Below are 21,171 nucleotides of genomic sequence, written 5' to 3' on the forward strand. Positions count from 1 at the left end.
CATTGGTAATAATAGAGTTTTTGTCATACAATCTTCTTCTCCTGAACATTCTTGATTGCTGCCACAGCCTTTAACTACCAAGTTAATACCATCCAGAACTAAAAACTGCAGATAGCCCTGTTCTTTCAAGAAAGGAAGTTAGTTCCTTTGTATGGAATAAATAACATTTCCTTCATCCAAAGTTTACTTGTGGATGAGAAGGTGATCTGATAAGTATTCCCAACACCTGGAGATATTAGGAAGTGTAGGCCATTCCTACATGTGCCTTTCTAGAGACTCAATTTAACACCTACTCAGTGGAGAAGTTTACTGTGCTGTATGCCAGACACTCATGGCAGTACTTCCCAACCTTTGGTTCTTCAGCTCCCCAAATTTTTGACTGTTGATCCTCTTGGTGGGGGCTTCTAGGGTTGAAGTCCCAAACACCTGGAGGACCAAAGGTTGGGAACTACTGCTCTATGGGCATTCCCTCTACCTCTCCTGGTATACTGTTCTTTTGAGTGCCCGACTGCCAATTTTCTGTTAAATAATGGTGTCACATGGCCATTGTTCATGCTAGCTAGGGATTGTGGGACTTGTAGTGAGGAGGACAGATAAAGAAAATACTTAACTGGTTCCGGGATATTACAAGTATGTATTATATCTCTTCAGGAAGAACCAAGTCTTCCATTAATCCCATAAACAAAACATGTTTTCTCTAAATCCTGGATTTCTCCACGGATTTGGATAACTTTGGGCCTTTACAAATACCCAAAGTAGGGGAATCACCACACCATGTGTGAGAGAATTGCTTAATCTTACTATATGTGGAGTTGCAATGCATGTAAAAGTTCCTTTTTTACATTAATTCCTTAAATTTAGTTCTGCATGATGTTGGAGTAAGGAAAAGCTACATACTTGTTTGCACACCATGCTTCCATGGGACTTCTGGAGGCCGTACTTCATAAAAGGTAACTATAACTATTCTATGACACTCTTCCACTGGACATGTCTGTGTTCCTAAGAGTGTAACTTCCTGCCTATAAAATAAGATTTCTGTGGCTTTAATCCAACTAGAGTTTACACATTTATATGCATACACCACCAGGATCTATATATGACATTCTGTGAGGAGACAATCTGGTTGTCATTACATGTGAAAGTCTCCAGCATCCAGTTACCCACCATCATTAACAGCATTAAGTTCCCAAGTATGCTGCAGGCTAACACTGCATTTGTCATCATACAAGAGGCAAGCACTCTGTTTACTTGAGTTCTGATCCACCTCCAGTCATCACAGCATCTGGTTAGTAACTGAGGAATGTAGTAACCAAATAATGTGTTTATTGATTCCCATATGCTATGATGAGGCATTTCAAGTATTAATTAAGCAGTGTAAACAGTGGCATTGCTGAGAAGTCTACATGCCAACACGGTGTGGACAAACTGAAACTCAGCTCAAACTTCATTGGCAGAAAAGCAGCTATTCTACTAAGACAATATTTTAGATGAAGAATCTTGTAAAAGCTGGTCTGAGGAATTCATGAATATACCCGAGCCTGAATATTGATATATTTTGCATATCATTAAACCAAGGTAGGTGGTGAAAAATAATTTTCATTCCCAATTGGGGAGAGAGAACGTGTGGGATAAAATGTAAAGTGGAGAAAATAAGAGGAAGAGCCAGAATAGACAAAACAAAATATTTGACTCAAGAACCTCTCTCACTCCTGCTGCTCTGTAGACATTTGGTACATCAGTCATATGATATGAGTGGCTGAAATAGTTAATACATTGAGTATCCCATGTATATGAATTACAACGTGTATGAATGAAACTGAGATAAAGCTGATAATAAACTGTAGCCCTTCTTCAGTCCATACCATTAGTCAGTGAGGGGACTACTTCAAGTGGTAGATGTTGTAGCCGGTGGTGGTAACCTAGCTTTGCTTATGAACTATTTGACTTCTCTTCTCTGCAGGAGAGCAGAGTGGTTTGTGCACAACAGTCTTTCCTGGCACTTTGCAGATTACCTATGGATTCAAAGTAGACTGTGGTGGAGAAAGTTTTCTCAGTATAATTTGACTAGCTGAATTCTGTAATGTGCACCAGGGAGGAGGCAACATCTTGTCCTTATGCTCAGGCAGGAAAAAAAATTGTCCTAGATTAATGATACCATTTATTTTATTCATTCACATTTGTTTATGTTCCACCTATATAAAAAATTAAATAAAATGTAATATATACTCTGTAGATAAAGTCACAAAACACAAGCACGGTTTTGTTGAAGTTCAAGAAGTAGCTGTAAGGTTGAAACATGCCCAAATAAGTACAAGTATGTTCTGAATTAAGGAACAATGTTAAATTGTTTCTGTGTCTTCGTCTCTGTCTGTATGTCTAATGGCATTGAATGTTTGCCATGTATGTATACATTGTGATCCGCCCTGAGTCCCCTTCAGGGTGAGATGGGCGGAATATAAATACTGTAAATAAATAAATAAATAAATAAATAAATAAGGACTTTTGGAAAATGTGACATTTCTGATTAAAGACTCTTCCACAGAGCAGGTGCCACTACACTGAATGTTCTGCTCCAGACGACTACCAAATGAATATCAGGAGTATGTAGCAATACAAGAAGGGCCTATTCAGATAACATTGTGGGCCTGAAAGATTCTCAGTCTCAGATTCTCTTTGGTTCTCTTTGGACTTCAGCTCCCAAAATCTCTTGGTGTCGAATAAACTGCCTGAGGCTTCTGGAAGTTGGAATCCAACCCATCTTGTGACTTGAAGTTTGGGTTGCTGACCTGAAGGCTGCCAGGTTCGAATCTAACCCGGGGAGAGCGCAAATGAGCTCCCTCTATCAGCTCCAGCTCCATGGGGGACATGAGAGAAGCCTCCCACAAGGATGGTAAAAACTTCAAAACATCCAGGCGTCCCCTGGGCAATGTCCTTGCAGACGGCCAATTCTCTCACACCAGAAGTGACTTGCAGTTTCTCAAGTCACTCCTGACACGAAAAAAACCCCATCTAGTGGAGAACTACTGTCTTATTAAATCAGGTTCCAGTTGGCATGACTTCCAAACACAGTAATGTTTATATAGTAAATCCTGGTTATGTAAAATCATGTTTCCTCTTAATATCATATGGCAATCAAAACAACCTCAAGATCCTGAAGGTTTCCATCTAATGCGAAAGGAACCCTTTTATACCTGGCTCCATAATGTGAAAATGTTATTTTTGTGCATACACTAATTTGAATCCCCACTGGTCATCTTAGTTGGGAGATTTGGGGGAAATAAGGTCTATAAAAGTAATTTTTCCCATCTCTGTTTATTCCAGAATAATCTGACCTACAAAAACCTGGCTTTTGAGAGTGGCATTTTCATTGGTCTCCATTTGATTCTGTCCCTTTTGATGCAGTTCTGCTTTGATGCCATGTTTTGTTGACCACTAACAGGGACAAGACTTGAAAACATCAGAGAACTGAAGACTTATTTCATTGCAGAAGGTTCCGGCTTTGCACTGTCCTGACAATTTGACACAATTTGTCACAGATGAGATGGTAGGAATTCATTATGTCAAAATGAGGAGATTAATTTTGTGTGCAGAACAGCTTAGCTGGAAGCTTGTGGGATGTGGTTTAATACTGTGTACCTTGTTGAACAAACCTGTTTTATAACATAACTGCCTCCCAGAGGTAAATCTTTTTCCCTTACTGGATTCTCCTACAGCCCACAAAGTGGGTGCACTCTATCATAATAGGTGAATTCCTAACCAGCTGTTAGAAATTGTGGGAGTTGAAGCCCAAAACTCCTGGAGGGCCCAAGTTTGCCCATGTCTGCTTTAATCCATTGCTCCATTTCACAGAATACAAAGTTGCAGATAATTGTCACTAGTAGTTCATTAATTCAATTCCAACAAACTAAAAACTATACAGAGAATTAAACTCTTTGGCACTGAAATCACCATGACAGAATGTTTGGGAGGAAGAGAGATAATATTCTGTTTTGCAGTTTGTATTTTTGGCTTCCCTTCTCCCTGCCATGAATCATTGCATGGCTTCTAATGTTCAACTTCTTCTCCTCCAGACAGGATTCTAGTGTGGAAAGATTATGGATCTAATCTGAACAAATTGTACTCCAACAGATTTCAAGAAAAGCTGAGATTTATTAGAAGGGAAGCATATTTAATTTTGAAGATATTTTATGTGTGCTCTTTTCCTCAAGCTGGCAATAGAAGCAAGAAAGAACTGTAGGTTGTTGGTTTGTTCAAAATGAGAGGAAAACCCCTCTGAGTTCTAACAGGATGTTTTACAGAATGTTCTGCTATATTTTTATAATATATAGTTATCAAGATCTCATTAAGAGTTTGTGAGGTTTTTTTTTAAAAGGTTCAGAATATTTAATGATTAAATCATATTTTGTAAAATTATAGGGAAACTAAACAGAAGTTTGTGTCAAGCATGCACCACACAAATGCTTGACACAAATACTTGATTTGGAGCTGATTGCATAGCCTTGTGATGTACGTCATTCAGCAATAGCATCTGAGCATGGCTTCAATCTTGTTATTCCTAGAGTAGATTCACTGAATAGGATTTATCTATATGGTGACTCACAATGCAACAATTGGTTCAATTGATATACTCTAGCTGGCAACAATTGACACGGAAATTGCATCTTTTTTTTTTTTTTGGCAGGGGGATGTTTAATGCAATGTTTGATATACCAAAGTGATAAGCTTTACACAACATATGACTGCCTACCAGTAGAAACAAAATGCCAAAGACAAGTGAATGCTGGGTGTCATACAGTAAGGTAATTTGTATGTTCTTGGGTGCTTTTCAAGAATGTGGGATATTTCATCCAGAATGATTTTCTCCCTCATAATTTTTAAATAAAAATATTTATACCTTGCCTTGTGTTGTGAGGTCTCAGAACCCATGGAACTATGAAATCATAATAAAGGATTAAAATAATAAAAATAATTTACATAGACTGAAAATTTGATGTTTGAAATGTGTTCTACAGATACTGTGGACTGCTAAAAATAAATGGTTCTTAGAGTCAATTAAATCTGAACTCTCTCTAGAAGCCAAGATGATCAAACTGAGACTGAGTTATATGGTCAGTGTAGGCTCATATAACTGCAGTGAAATGGATTATTTGGCCATCATCATAGGCTTTCACTCGTGGCTGAGTATGATTGCCTTTCAACTGTAGGGTCTTGGCAGTGGATCTGTAGGTGACTGTAGAGACCTATTCTTGATCTGCATGTTCTTTCGCGGTGAGGACATCAATTTCCAGATGGAAGGCGGTCCTGACAAGGGTTGGCTTGACGCACCTTTTTCTTGACATGTTTCTCCATTTCTCCCTCCATTTGTGCCTGTTCCAATTCCACAGCACTGTTGGCAACAGCTGGCCTCCAGTTAGAATGCTCGAGGGCCAGGGCTTTCCAGTTCTCGGTGTCCATGCTACAGTTTTTAAGGTTAGCTTTAAGCCCATCTTTAAATCTCTTTTGCTGTCCACCAACATTCCATTTTCCATTCTTAAGTTGGGACTTTAGTTAGTGCTTTGGGAGACAATGATTGGGCATTGAAAGACTCAATCAATGTGTTTAATGGAACACACACAAACAAAATATGTATCCTTCGCCAATGGAACAGCTTGGAACAGTATGGAAGAGCTTAGAAATGGTTCAAATGTCAACACATGATGGACTGTTTATATAAAGAACATAAATAGTAGTTCACCAGATCATGTTCTTATTTCCATCCCCAGTTGATCTTGACTGAATACACAGCAACTGCTCTGCCAATTCAGCCAATGCATTTATTTATTACATTTCTATCCCACCTCGCATCTATGGAACCGCAGGCAGTGCACACATGGTTTCCAGGCAATCTTGTCATCTAACAAGCAAGCTGATGAACTAAACCTTCCAGATGAAAAAAAATGCTGTACTGATACACCTGACTTGACTCATTTGTGTCCACCCCTGCAGTTTTCCCCTTCCTCCTACTGGTTTGCCTTTAGTGGCGCAAAAATCTTTCACAACAGTGAAATCGGACTGCTAAAAATTAAGGGGTGGTGCAAGAAGAATTTTCATCTTAAGATGTCATGCCTTTGCAATTCATTTAAACTCTCAGCAATTTCTGAATTGTGTTCTGTTCACCTCTTCTAACATCTGCTATAACCTCTTCCCCCCCACCCAAGCCTTTTCTTACAATAACATGCAAGCAGGTTCAAGAGGTCTTATTTCTCAATAGACTGCAGAACTGTTGAGCTTAAAAGGCCGTACTTTAATTTACCTGCTACCTCTACTGAGGCACAATTCAATCCCACTCTGGGAAATTTGCTAAATTGTTGTGTTTGATGTTTTAAAAGAAATAAATAAAAGAACTGACAGCATTTCCATTCAGTCACGACTCTGTCACTGATTTGGTAAGCCTTTGTTTTTTATCTTTAAAAAAAGAGAAACAAAGAGAATAGCTTTTCGTGAAGAGGAAATCTTTTTTTGGGGGGGGGGGGGCTATATATGTACATGTTGTTGTTTTAATCTGAAGAATCTTCCCCATCAGGCGGTACCCAAGAACATATAACTTTGGATTTCTGAACTCTTTTAATTAGGTTTTAATTCTAATAAGTCATCTTAAGAACATCTCATATTTTTTATGGCTTTGATAATAAAAGCAGGTCAGGTCTGTTGAATATTCAGCTACCTTCCAGAAGTGGGGACCATGTTTTCTGAACTACAATCCCCACCATCCCCAATCAGCCTTGTCACCAAGCTGGATGTGGATAATGGCTTCATAGTCCAACACAGTGGAAGGGCATCAGCTTTGGGAAGCTAGTATAAAGTGTGCTGCATAACAGGAGTAGGTGACACGTGGCTCTCCAAACAAACTGCAAGTAAATTGCAGTTTATCTGGCAAGCATAATCTATGATTGGGGACAATAGGAATTGTAGTCTAACACATCACATTATCTTCCTCGGTTATACAATATGGTTTTAACAAACATTGTGTTGCTTAAAGACTTAGTTATATGGGGGTTTTCATGTCAGAAGCAATTTGAGAAACTGCAAGTTGCTCTGGTGTGAGAGAATTGGCTGTTTGCAAGGATGTTACGTGGGGATGCCTGGATGTTTTACTGGATGGGAGGCTTCTCTCATGTCCCCACATGGGAAGTGGAGCTGACAGGAGTTCACCCTACTCCCCGGATTCGAACCTCTGACCTTTTGTTTAGCAGTCCTATCAGCACAAGGGTTTCCACCAGGGGCTCCATATAATCTAAATTATATGGGACTTAGCCCAGTCACTTGGGGATACCAATTAAAACGCACTGAAAGCATCTGTGAAATATGGAATGCCACATCTGTCAAGAAAGTTCTCCAGTTAGTTGGAAAATCCTATGCACCAAAGTGAGATGAGAAGATGGTGTGGATGGACTGGTTCACAGTGCTACCCCACAGCCCTGGAATTCCCAGCTTCCAAAGGTGCACTTGCCAAAGTAACTTTTTAAGCATTTCCTATTAACTCATAGTTTAGCTTTAATAGGTAAGCTTACACCGGTGGCATATATATTTTAATTATGACTATGTCCATTTTCTCCAGTCATACGGGAGGACCTAGAGATTTCTCAAGAGAACATCTTTTTAGAAATCTCTAGGTCCTTCAATGTGATTCCTGTGGAAGGTGACCATAAAGTCAGGCTGGAAGACCTAAGCATTTCTAGAGAGGTGCTCTCTCAGGTAAAAAAAAAAAAATCAATGTGTTTTTTACAGGAGCAGAATTCAAAACGATCTTAAGAGATTAGAGAGATAGGCCAAAACTAACAAAATGGTGAGCAGGGACAAATGCAAGATACTCCACTTAGGCAGAAAAAATGAAATGCAAAGATACAGAATGGGGGTGCCTGACTCAACAGCAGCACGAGTGAAAAAGACCTTGAAGTTCTCATGGACAGGAAGGTGAACAAGAGTCAACAATGTCATGTGGTAGCTTAAAAAACCAATGGGATTTTGCATCAATAGGAGTATAGTGTCTAGATCTGGGGAAGTCATGCTTCCTCTCTATTCTTTTTTGGTCAGACCACACCTGGAATACTGTGTCGAGTTTTGGGCACCACAGTTGAAGGGAGATGTTGACAAGCTGGAAGGCGTCCAGAGGAGGATGACTAAAATGATCAAGGGACTGGAGAACAAGCCCTATGAGGAGCAGCTTAAAGAGCTGGGCATGTTTAGCCTGCAGAAGAGAAGGCTGAGAGGAAACATGATAGCCATGTATAAGTATGTGAGGGGAAGTTATAGGGAGAAGGGAGCAAGTTTCTGGTGCCCTGGAGACTAGGATGCAGAACAATGGTTTCAAATTACAGGAAAGGAGGTTCCACCTGAACATTAGGAAGAACTTCTTGTGAGAGCAGTTCAGCAGTGGAACTCTCTGCCCCGGAGTGTGGTGGAGGCTCCTTCTTTGGAGGCTTTTAAACAGAGGCTGGATGGCCATTTGTCGAGGGGGCTTTGAATGCAATTTTCCTGCTTCTTGGGAGTGGGTTGGACTGGATGGCCCACAAGATGTCTTTCAACTCTATGATCCTACTTTCCTGTGCCCCTAAGCTTAGTGAATATGGATGTCTGACTGTAGCACAAAAAGTGCTATTTCACAGATGCACTATACTTTTTAACAAAAAAAGGGAAGAGACAGGAACATATGCATTTTTCTAATACTCTAAATCTTAGAATTAAAAATGAACCAAACTGAGGCTAGAAATAACATGTTGTAACTTGTGCAGCCAACATGTCATTTGGATAGTTAAAACCATTTGGATAGTTAGAGACACAGCAAAAAATACTCAGCAGCCTCCTGACCTATTTCCCCTATATGGAGAAACTCCTCAATGGTTGGTTTGAGGTTGATCCAGTTCCTTTCTTTGGATTGTAGCACTCAGGCAGGGATTTTGCACAATCTGTGTCTGGCTTCTGGGTAACAGGTGCACTGATTCAGCAGACTTATTGCTCAGTAAAGTGTAAGAAAAACTGGAGGAAGCAGCAATTTGAAAGAATCCTGTAATCATCAGAAAACACATGTTCTCTTTAACAAGATATTGCCTTATATGTCTGTGATAAGGAAGACAGAAGTAACTGGCTAATTATGGACTCTTAGTGGCAATTCTCAGGTGAAGATGTTGAGTTCTCCAATTCCTTGAACTATTGTGAACTCCAACTGTTTCTTCCCATAGCTATGAGTCAAAGCAACACCATCTATGTACAAAAAGGAATCAAAAGCAGGGTTAGGTAGGAAAGATTTACAAATTACCAATTGCCAAGGAAAAACAGAAATGCTTGATAAGGACTGAATATCTTCAGTGTCCATTAGGTGTTAACTGACTGCTGGTGGGAAAATGGCAAAACAGATGGAGAGTGAATGAAGGAAGCATGTGGATAACAGAGTGGAAAACCAAACAGGAAAGTTCCACACAGCATCATCTTGTTGCAGGTCTCACTTTGTGTCGCTGATGGCAGGGGTTGTTAACAAGTTAGCAACATATTCATGACCCCATCTGATGGAAGTGAGTTGGAGACCATGAAAGCATATGCCGAGTCAACCTTGTTAGTCTTTAAGCTGCCACAATATCTTAGCATATTCATAGTGGACTTGCAGTCATACTGAGATGATGTGGGATGATGTCTATTTTGGCCAGAATTTAGTTTCAGCCCCTTTGTTCAGTATACTTTCCTGAGTACCCTTAACTAAGCAATCTCTCTTGGACTGATCTCCCTCCAAGACAGATGAGTAATCTAGAGAACTGTTCTGTGTTTGCAACCACTACTTAGTAGAGATGTGCATGAAATTTTTCCTTCGTTTCCTTGATGCTATCATTTCGTTTCAACTGTTTGTCTACACAAAAGAATGACAACATTTTCGTAGGAAATGAGAGGCGACACAAAACTGAAAGCCGCACAGTCATCGTGCTTGCTTTCATTTTCCTTTTGTTTTGGCCCCATGACAATAAGCAAATACTGACAGAGGGCTGCTTTCCTATTACAGCTTATGTGTACCAATGGGTGTTAATAATATTAATATAAATAATGATAGTTACTCTGGGACCCTAAGCTGAGTCTGGGAGAGGAGTGCTTCTCCATTATATATGATGTGTACCAATGGCTCTTAATAACAATATTAATATATACATTAATAATGATAGTTACTCTGGGACGCTAAACTGAGTCTGGGAGAGGGGTGCCTCCCTATTACATCTGATGCGTACCAATGAGTCTTAATAATAACGATAGTTACTCTGGGATCCTAAGCTGAGTCTGGGAGAGGAGTGACTCCCCATTACATTGGATGTGTACCAATGGGTCTTAATAATATATATATATATATATATATATATATATATATATAAATGATAGCTACTCTGGGACCCTAAGCCGAGTCTGGGAGAGGAGTGCCTTTGACTGATGGCCCCACTCCTGCCCATGAGCAATCTCTATTGGAAAAAGAAGAAGCAGGGTGTCTCATTTTTAAAAGGTGTATGTAAACACTTTGTGAAGTTTGCCCAAAAGCCGATATTTAAAACAAATAAGTGTGTTTATTTTATTTCTTTGTTACAATTATATCCCATTTTCCCTCTAAATCAGGGGTTCTGACCCCTTTGGGGATCCATGGAAAGATTTCAGAGGGTCCATAAATTCAAACCGAAAAAAATCAGGACAGTAAATAAAGAGCAACACTCTGAAAACAGGGGAATTCCAGAAAGGAAACAACCAGAGCCAGCTAACACCTCCCAACAAAGGATTCCCCCAGGAGGAAGCAGCCAGGCTTTGAAGCTGCAAGGCCATTCAATGCTAATCAAAGTGGCTAATTGCAGTGTTCATACCTGTCGCACCGAGACTATTCATTATTATTCAACCTGGCCAACCAAGAATTCCGCAAGGTAGAAAGCGGCCCAGCTTGCAAGCAGCAAGGCTATTCAGTGCTGTTCAACCTGGTCAACCCAGATTTCCCTAGATAGAAAATCCTCAGGTTTTGAAGCCACGAGGCTACTCCAACCCATTCAACCTGCCCAAGGAAGGATGCTCCTATATAGAAAGTGGCCAGGCTTTGAAGCAGCAAGGCTATTCAGTGCAATTCAAATTGTTAAAAAAAAAACCCCATTCTCCTAGAACGCAAGTACCCAGCCCCCCAGCAGCAAGCCTATTCCATTGTATTCCAGCTCACCAAACAAGGATTCACATAAGAAGAAAATGCCCAGGCTTTGAGGATGCAAGGCTATTCACTGCTATTCCACCGGGTCAACAAATGATTCCCATAAGCCACAGCAACGCATGGCTGGGCACAGCTAGTAGCTGAGAAAACTAGTAAAGGTAAAGGTTTCCCCTGATGTTAAGTTCAGTTGTGTCCAACTCGGGAGTTGGTGCTCATCTCAATTTCTAAGCTGAAGAGCCAGCGTTGTCCGAAGACGCCTCCAAGGTCATGTGGCCAGCATGACTGCATGGAGCGCCGTTATCTTCCCATCAGAGCGGTACCTATTGATCTACTCACATTTGCATGCTTTTGAACTGCTAGGTTCGCAGAAGCTGGAGATAACAGCAAGTGCTCACTCCGCTCCCCGGATTCAAACCTGCAACCTTTCGGTCTGCAAATTCAGCAACTCAGTGCTTTAATACGCTGTGCCACCCGGGGCTGAGAAAACTATCTGCTACTATATTCTGAGAAGGGGCTGACTGGTCAAGGGATCCATGGAACAAAAAAGGTTAAGAACCCCTGTTCTAAAGAGACAAACCAGTACAAATGATCTTCATCCCCATTTTTTAAAACCTCAGTACAAGCCCTCTTGAGTTACATTAGGTCTACGACAGTTAAATATTTCCATCTCTTCTCTGATGAGCTTACTAAAAATGGAGATGGAAACAGCTATTTCTATTAGAGAACTAGATTCCATCCCTGGAAAAGCACAAAACAAAAAACATAACTTTACAGAAACCTCTGAGAATAACACCCACTCCATGCTTTAACACATTTTTGTAACAGAAGTGCAATCAGAGACTTATTATTAGTCATTTTAAAAAATGTTAACAGAAATTGTCCCAGCTTTGAGCATCAGATATAAAAACACCCTCAGCCCGGCACAAAGAAGAACAGTTTTACATCATTTAATATAATTATTGGCCTCCATTGTGCTTTGCTTTTTATCATCAGCACAGAGTACCTTAAGATAGCCAATGGGTGAAATTAAATATATCTGAGTAAAATTGAGGATAATCAAGACTCCCTTATTGGAAGCTTTTTAAGAAGGCAATTTCTGTTGCAGCTGCTTAGAAAAGATATATAATCTGCCAGAATGTTGGCAAGACGAAATAATTAAGCATGTAATAATTTTTTTTAAAACCCACAAGTTGTAGAAGTAGGTGTTAAAACAGAATTAGCTTGCAATTATGACAGTGGGTATGGATATGAATCAGAAAATACACTGCCTGCTTTCAAAAGAGGAACTTCAGTGTAACACTTCAAAACCATCAATTTAGAAGACAAGCTTTGGATTTCACCTTGACTCATCAGCCTAAGCTCACTTGATTGCAGAGATCTGATAGAGTACTTAATTGTTTGAAATAACAGGTTTTACTTTGTGTGTGTGTGTGTTTTAGTGCACACTGCAGTGCACACGGGGGCCATGGTGATTGATCAAGCAGAATGCAAACATATTCTGTTGATCAAGAAAAGAGGAGCACTAGATTGAAATATACAAATAAAAAAAATTCTGATCTCAAATAATGCATTGGGACAGCCTAACCAACATGTATTGATTAGAGCTTATCATACCTTAAGTGTTTGTAGAAATCAATGACTTACCCTGTTTCCCTGAAAATAATACAACACATGAAAATAAGACCTAGTAGAGGTTTTGCTGAATTGCTAAATATAAGGCCTCCCCTGAAAGTAAGACATAGCAAAGTTTGTATTTGGAAGCATGCCCACCAAACAGAACACCAGAGCATGCAGGATCAGTAAATGTACGTACCATAGATCGTTGTACATGAAAATAATGGTAGTAACAAGAAATTCTTGATAGGATTCACAGTTTGTCTGGTTATGCTGGTTTGTGATGACAACTACTGTACAGTATATAATAAATGTTCATTTTTTTGTTCAACTATAAATGTGAATTCTTCTTCATGGAAAAATAAGACATCCTCTGAAAATAAAACCTAGCACATCTTTGGGAGCAAATATTAATATAAGACACTGTCTTATTTTCGGGGAAACACGGTAGCTATGTTAGTCTGGATTCGTATGCAAAAGGATCTAGGAGCAACTTTGAAACTGAAAGAAAGTAGTAGCTAACATACATTTTCATAGACTTAAGTCTACTTAATTAGATGCCTGAGGTGGATCTAAAACAGATATAGGCAAACTTTGGTCCTTCAGGTGTTTTAGACTTCAGCTCTCAAAAATCCCAGCCAGGTTACCGGCTGTTATGAATTGTGGAAGTTGAAACCCAAAACATCTGGAGGGCTGAAGTTTGCCCATGCCTGATCTAAAAGGTGCTACAAGATCCTTTTGCTTATGCCAGTGGTTCTCATCCTGTGCGTCCCCAGGTGTTTTGGCCTACAACTTCCAGAAATCCCAACTCTGGGAGTTGAAGGCCAAAACTCCCAGGTTGGGAACCCACAGGTTGAGAACCACTGGCTTATGTGTTTGAAATTCAAGAAAAAAAAAAATCTAGGGTAAGGGTAAGATAGATATGCTGTCTTCAATATGGGTTGTGAATAGAATGAATCAGAGCAGAAGGGAGAGAGACTACTCATATTTAATTTCAAAGCTTTGTGAAGCCTCTGAGAAATATGTCTAACAGCATCTCCAATTAACATTATTAAAGGTGCGTGGATTTGGTGTCTACTTTGAAGCACAATATGGAAAAATATGAAGAGTGCTCACATGTTATATTCAGTGTGTAGATATAAACAGATTGGTGTATACTTGTACAATTATTCATCCACAATGTACACTGATTGCTGACTCATACACCTTTTGTATAATGAACAAAGAATGGACCCAAAGACATATAAACTAGTTTTTACAGCCAGCTGAGTAACAAATATAAAAATGTTCAGTGTTATTTGTGAATCGTCTTCTGAGCTTCAAAGGAGACTGCCTCCCACAACAGCCTGGGAATCTATGTTAGACACAACGACTGAAGACAATGAATATAGGGGGGGGGGAGTACTGCAGGCACAATTTAGACTTTGAACCAAGTATTCCTGAAACAGAATATTCTCATGCAAGATTGTAAAATCCTTCATAGATGAAAACACCTGTTTACAGCCAAATCCTCTTTCCTCCCTCCCTAATTATATACTGCTGAGGGTTGTATTTTATCTTCTGTAACATGAAATAATTTACTCTTCAGACATTTCTCATTCCCCATTGTAAAAACTAAGAGACAGTCCCCCATTTCTGGTTAAATTTATGCTAAAGAAAATATTGTTGCACAGTTTCTTGCCATTTGTTTACAGTCAGTTTGGCTAGGAAATAGGAAGCTCTAGCAGATGTTATGATACCTTAGTGTTCAAATGCAATCTAAATCCTAGGAACACAGAGAAGGAAATATAAGAACCGTTTGGCAGTGGAACCAATTGCCGAGAATGGCAGCAGACATTTCCCCCTTTTGAGGTTTTCAAGCATCAGCTAGACAGCCATCCCTTCGGGATGCATTCGTTCTGAATTTCCTGCAATGATCAAGGGTGATTTTATGCATAGACATAACAGAGACCAATACAGATACCCAGGGACATAACTGAAACACCGAGGACAATTATGGAAACTTCTGTTAAGGACGTTTTGAAAAGGTATATCTGGAAAGTGCATAAATAGGGACATGGATTTCCTAGGGCTATATCCCAGAAAAAGATTGCTCGTGACAATTAGAATCCACTGGCATTCATCTTTTCTTTTTCTCCATTATCCTTTGAAGTTGCTTCAGAAAGTATGTTAACCACACCTCCATTCCTCTTTCCCCTGCTCTCTCTCCCATTGCTTTTGGAGGAGGGGGCGAGACCGATCTTGAGTCATTTCAAATGTGCCATTCTAAGAACTCTGTAGGCTACTACCAGCAAAAGACTAAACAATTATGGCTTAATAAGAGCCTGTGCTCTTGGAAACCATTTCCCTATTTATAGAACATCAGTTGCTATGGGACAAAACAGCTCCAAGTAGTCCTGAAGAAGTTATATTTATGTGGCACTTTTATAAAGGAGTAGATTTGTAGAAATCCTTGGCTGCATAAACAAAGTTTCCTGGTTCGGGTCACACAAGTGTCACTTCTTTGTTACTGTATCTTTGGGTCACTAGGAAATATCTTGCTTCTCAGGGATTTGACTAAAACGAGCATGCTCATCTCATAACCATCACAATCTAGACGTTTTTGACAATTCATTGGAATGCAGTTATTTGGATGTTAATCTAATTCAACAAAATCTTGCCTTTTACACCACAACTTTCCAGAAAATCTTGATTTATTTTTTCCACATGTGGCTGACCTTCCGAAACAGTCTTGCATTGCTGTGGAGTTTGGGGAAGATGATAGTGGTAGCCGAAAAGGTTGGTGGGAGGTGAACTGGGAAAAGTGGGAATTGGATTTCCCAGTGTGGATTATAAATTTTCAGTTTGCCAGCATGGTTGATTTTCTATTTTATTTTATTTTATTTTATTTTATTTTATTTTATTTTATTTTATTTTATTTTATTTTATTTTATTTTATTTTATTTTATTTTATTTTATTTTAAGGAGAGTCTTGCATATCAGTATATCAGGATTAACACCACCACCCACCACCTCACACACTGCTTAACAGGAGTGGCCAAAGTTGTGTGGCCAAAAATAATGTGAAGGATCGGAGTTTGTTGACCACCCCCTTACACCAGAGCAAGTTTGCCAAGGGGAAAGGTATGGCATTCTCACATGATGTGTTTGATGTGCATGGCATTAACGGTGGTACTGTGAGATGTGGAATGTGGATTGAAAAAAATGTGGTTCTAAACAGGATTTTTTCCCCATCAGTCTAAACGGCCCTCAGATAACTATAAAGAAATCAGAGGCAAGCAAAATGAAGCACTTCAGATCTCGTTGGACTATAAGTTCTACCAGCTTCAGCCCCTATAGCCAATGCCAAGAGATGCCAATGTGCTCAGTCCAACTTTTGAGAGGTCACACTTTACTCACCCTTTCATACTGCTAATGTGCTAATCTCCTGATAGCTGAGAGATCAAAGTGCATCTGGCCAAAGCATATCTATGCTGAGTATGACGAAAGGCCCTTCTATGCTGACCTTTTAAGCAGGCTTGATCCGGTGTCCCAGATGCCAGGCCAAGTCTGCATGGTAGCCCACAAGGGGCTCTCTGAGCGGCAGGGAATCCCCACTGCCAGTCACAGAAAACACCGTTTGGCACTACTGGGCAGGGGCTCTAACTGTCCCCCCCCCCATGACATGACTACCTACTATATACTTGGTAGGTGGTGCAGAAGACCTCTGGACCTTGCAAAGGAGGCTGGGAGGAAGAGAGGGAAACATTGAGTAAAAACCTCCATGATTTCATGGGCAAAAGATCTAGGGAAAAACATAGACTTCGATAACTGGGAAAACCTGTGGAAAAAAATGCTTCAAATTTACAGTGGTGGCTTCAATCAGAGACAATTTATATAAAATGTTTTACAGATGTTACATAACCCCAGCTCTGCTAGCCAAAATAGACAAATCACAATCAGGATGCTGTTGGAGGTGTAAAATACAGAACGGGACCTTTTTCACTTATGGTGGTCTTGTGAATTGGTGCAGGTCTATTGGAAAAGAATCATAAAAGAAACAAATGAAATGATCCACAACAAAGTAAAAAAAAAACCCAGGGATATGCCTATTAGGGTTATTCAGTGATGAACTAGTGTAGCCAAAAAGAGAAATTTGCCTGTACAGTTTTGCAGCTGCACACATAACGATTGCCAGTGACTAAAAAGGTGAAAAAACATTAAGTATTTAAAACTGGAAGAATAAATTGTGGGATTATGCACAGATGGCCAAGATTTCTAGCAATCTGAAATATGAAAGTCATGAAGTTTTTGAAAGAAATTGAAAGCTGGCCTTAGCATATCTGATGGGAGAATTTAAGAAATAAAAACAAGGGGAATTTATTAATCCAGAAGCACATAAATTCTGCGTAGTTCAGTGTCGGGAGCTAAGGTGGTGGGTCGCACTGAGGGTGGGCTGAGGGGTAATTGTATTGTGGGTGGTGGGTTGTCTATGTATGTGTATGTGTATATGATTGTAATGTGTATTGTGAGTGTTTTACAATTTTAAAATAAAATTCTATTAAATAAAAAAATTAAAAAAGAAGAAGAAGAGAGAAATGCTTAGGAATCAGTCCAGTTGTCTTGACTGCCCCTAACTTGGCGGCAACCCAAATCCTGCTACAGAATTTGGGTTCTCCCCCAAGTTAACCTGGATCAGCTCTGCACTGTGGGGCTGAATGAACCACACATTGACCTAAGTGGTCAGTGTTGATGTGCCCTAAGAGAAGAAAATTCTGCAGAAGTACATACATACCTAAATACACCACTGGACAAATGGGTACATTGTTTTAAGGCCAAGTAGTCATTACAATAGGTAAAATATTCAAATAACAAACAGCAGCAATAATTTCATCAGCAAGTTTGGGCAACATGTTCTTGGAATGCAGCTCTCATCAGTCCTAGTCAATAAGCAATGAAAAGGGATGATGGGAATGCCAGTTCAATGATATCTGGAGAGCCATGCATATTCTGTCTCTTTTGAAGGTAAATGTGGCACACTCTGGCACATTTTATGGTATGCTACTAAATTACAACATTTATATAAGTACAGTAGAGTCCCACTTATCCAACATAAACGGGCCAGCAGAACTTTGGATAAGTGAAAATGTTGGATAATAAGGAGGGATTAAGGAAAAGCCTATTAAACATTAAATTACATTATGATTTTACAAATTAAGCGCCAAAACATCATGTTTTACAACAAATCGACAGAAAAAGCAGTTCAATACACTGTAACATAATGTAGTAATTACTGTATTTATGAATTTAGCACCAAAATATCGCAATGTATTGAAAACATTGACTACAAAAACATTGACTACTAAAAGGCCGACTGCTTTGGATAATACAGAACGTTGGATAAGTGCAGGTTGAATAAGTGAGACTCTACTGTATTATGTAAATTCAACACATAAATTGGGGGTTTTTTTGGTACCAATGGGTTTCATTCCTGTAAGCAAACTGCCCCAACCTGATTCTCCAGATGTGTCAAACTGCAATTTTGTGATGTGTGAGGTTTCAGTTCCTACCACCTCAAGTCAGGCTAGATGGGGATGATGGAAGTTGTATTCTCACACAACTGGATGGGGTAAGGTTGGGGAAGACTAGTGTAAGGAAATGTTTTATTTCCCAATTGTCACCCAACACTGATAGCTTATGCTTGTGACCTTCACTTCAGAGTTCCTCTGTTTCACTTCCATAAGAGAATGCTTAAATATAACATGTGATTATATTACTAGCTATGTTTGGCCAAGTGCTACATTAACGAGAGGAGAGAACAGTTATGACAAGACCAGGACAGCTGGGGTTCATATTAACTCAATGCATTTTCACTGCTTTGTGTCTTCTCTGTGAGTTGCTTGCTGCACCATTTTCTCATCCTGGCACCAGTTATTAATATACTGTTTCAACTCAGACTGAGTTGTGAAACCAAATCTGAAATGGTACATGAATCCACTGTATTCTGCTTATCAGCAAAGTGCTGGCTCTGAACGATTATTGAAATGGTGCTACTGCAAAGTGTGGCCATGAAGTGTGATATATATATCTGCATAAGTCCACCTCATGTATAAGTCAAAGGCAGAGTTTGAGAGTAAAATCATGGATTTTTATATAGCTTGTAGAATTGAAGGCAATTCCACAGAGAGGAGAAAACGCTAGTACTACCTCAGTGGCCAAATGCCCCTGGCTGTCACCACCAGCATTTTCCTACCCAGACATTCAAAAAGCCCAAAAGCAGTACCACGGCAAAGAGTTAGTGCTTCTTTTAGGTTCTTCCATGAAGGACTAAGCTCATATCTTTTGCCACTCTACTCAGAGTTAAGGTATAGTATTTACATTGACCTGTTGACAAGTTGACCCAGTTTGTTTGGTTCAAGTTTTCTACTAAAACTCCTAGACTTATACATGAGTATGAGTATACATAGTAAGTGGCTTCATGTTAGCACACTTTCTGGAAAATGCATACTATTTTTCAAATTATTTTCCACTCCAAATCCACTTGTGTGAAGAAACATCTGGGAAATCACTCTCTGGGTAAAAATCCAGGTGAGCATATGTGACCCAGTGAAACACAAGACAAATTTGTTTCGTGAGATACCTGAATGGCAGTATTTTCTTTCTCTGTTCTCCTATTGTCATGTATGACATAAAACTGAGCTCGTGTCAGGGCCAGAGGAATGTCACTTCTTTTTATGACACTTGAGATGGTAAAAAAGCTCACTTGTGCATTTGTTGGCATTTTGGAGGAGTTTCTGTCATCTTTTGAGAGCCACCCCAGAATGTCACTTCTTAAATCAGCCTCTGTGAGTCACAGCCCACACATAAAGACAAAAGATATCTGTGTTTCAATCTAAGCCTTTGTCCTAATGACACATGAAGGTAGGATGGGGAGGTCTGGTTTAATTTTGTTTTTCCTATAGCAAAAGGGGAGCATTCAAGTAGGAAGCTGAACCTTCTCCATCATGGTGCCAAAATATGACTTTCATGATCCCTATCTTATCCAGTTTGATCACCTCTAGAGTCAGAGCTTGACTGGGGAGAAAAATATTAGAAATGCAGGGAATGTGGAGGCTGTTTGGAAATAAGATTTAGGCAGTGGGAGATTTTAACAACCACACTTTTTTGCTTCACAAATTTGGGCAGGAAACCTTTTCTCAGTTAAATGCCACATTATGGGAGTTAACCGTTGTTGAGGCATACATCCCCCCCAAATGTTAGGTATGGCCTGAGAAAAATGTGGGTAGACATAAAATAAAAGTAGGTGAAGTATGCCTATGGATGAGATCCATGTGAAATTGTAATGTGGCCTGTGTGCAGCTCTCAGAATGCATTTTCACTATGATGCATTTTGTACCAGAAGTTGAAACGTTATCTTTTAGATTGTAAATTCTGGTATTCACTCTACCAAGGCCACTTTTTTGAGTAACTTTTCCAAGTTGTGCGTTGTTCATGAAAAAATATGGTACTGTGCCACTATCTAGGCAGATTCCAAAAGAGGGCATATACAGAGAGAGATAATCCATTTTATTGTGGGAGGGGAGTTGAAGGAGGAAAACAATTTCCCCCATTTTTGCCGGTCTTTCCCCCTCCCCCTTCTCATATCATAAACAAGGGTTGTTTCAACGACGAGGACATGGGTGGGGGGAATAACAGGAAAACAGGGGGAAATTGTTTAATTTCTTCAACCCCCCCCATCCCCTCCATAAAATGGACTATCCGTCCTTTTCTTGTGCCCCTTGTGGCCTCCACCCAAATGATGGAATACCTAGTACCAAAAATATTTTTTATATCTCACCATCACATCACCATCATCTCCAACCCATCCCCTGTTCAGATATCAGCCAGCATGCCAACACCTTAAATCAAGAAATAGCTTTCTAAGATCTACAGAGATACATGCAAGAACACCACTGTAAGCAAGAGTCCAAAAATGGCAGGCTAAAACCCAGAACCTTAATCCATGGCTGATACCAGATGAGAGACTTCCCCCTGGGCACACAGAAGACTGGGTGACTTCAAAAGTACTGATCTGACTGTGCTCTGGCACCACAAGGTGCAGTAACAATCTTCAGAAATTGGGCTACAAAGTGGAGTCCACGAAATGTGAGTGAGGAGAAGAGCAAACCACAGGCAACGTACTACAATGCAGCCTGAGCCCTGCCACATGCACAATGGAGGACCTTCTTACAGCAACACCAGAGGTAGTCCAAGTGGCCAGCTTCTGGTCAAAGAACATTTAGTATAATACCAAGTTTTTAAACTTTGTTTGTATATTTAAATACATTATAAATAGATCCTCAATTCGCTTCTGATATGATAAATAAATAAACCATCACTTCTTTGCT

This window comes from Anolis carolinensis, chromosome 2, assembly GCF_035594765.1.
Source record: "Anolis carolinensis isolate JA03-04 chromosome 2, rAnoCar3.1.pri, whole genome shotgun sequence".
Lineage (NCBI taxonomy): Eukaryota > Metazoa > Chordata > Lepidosauria > Squamata > Dactyloidae > Anolis > Anolis carolinensis.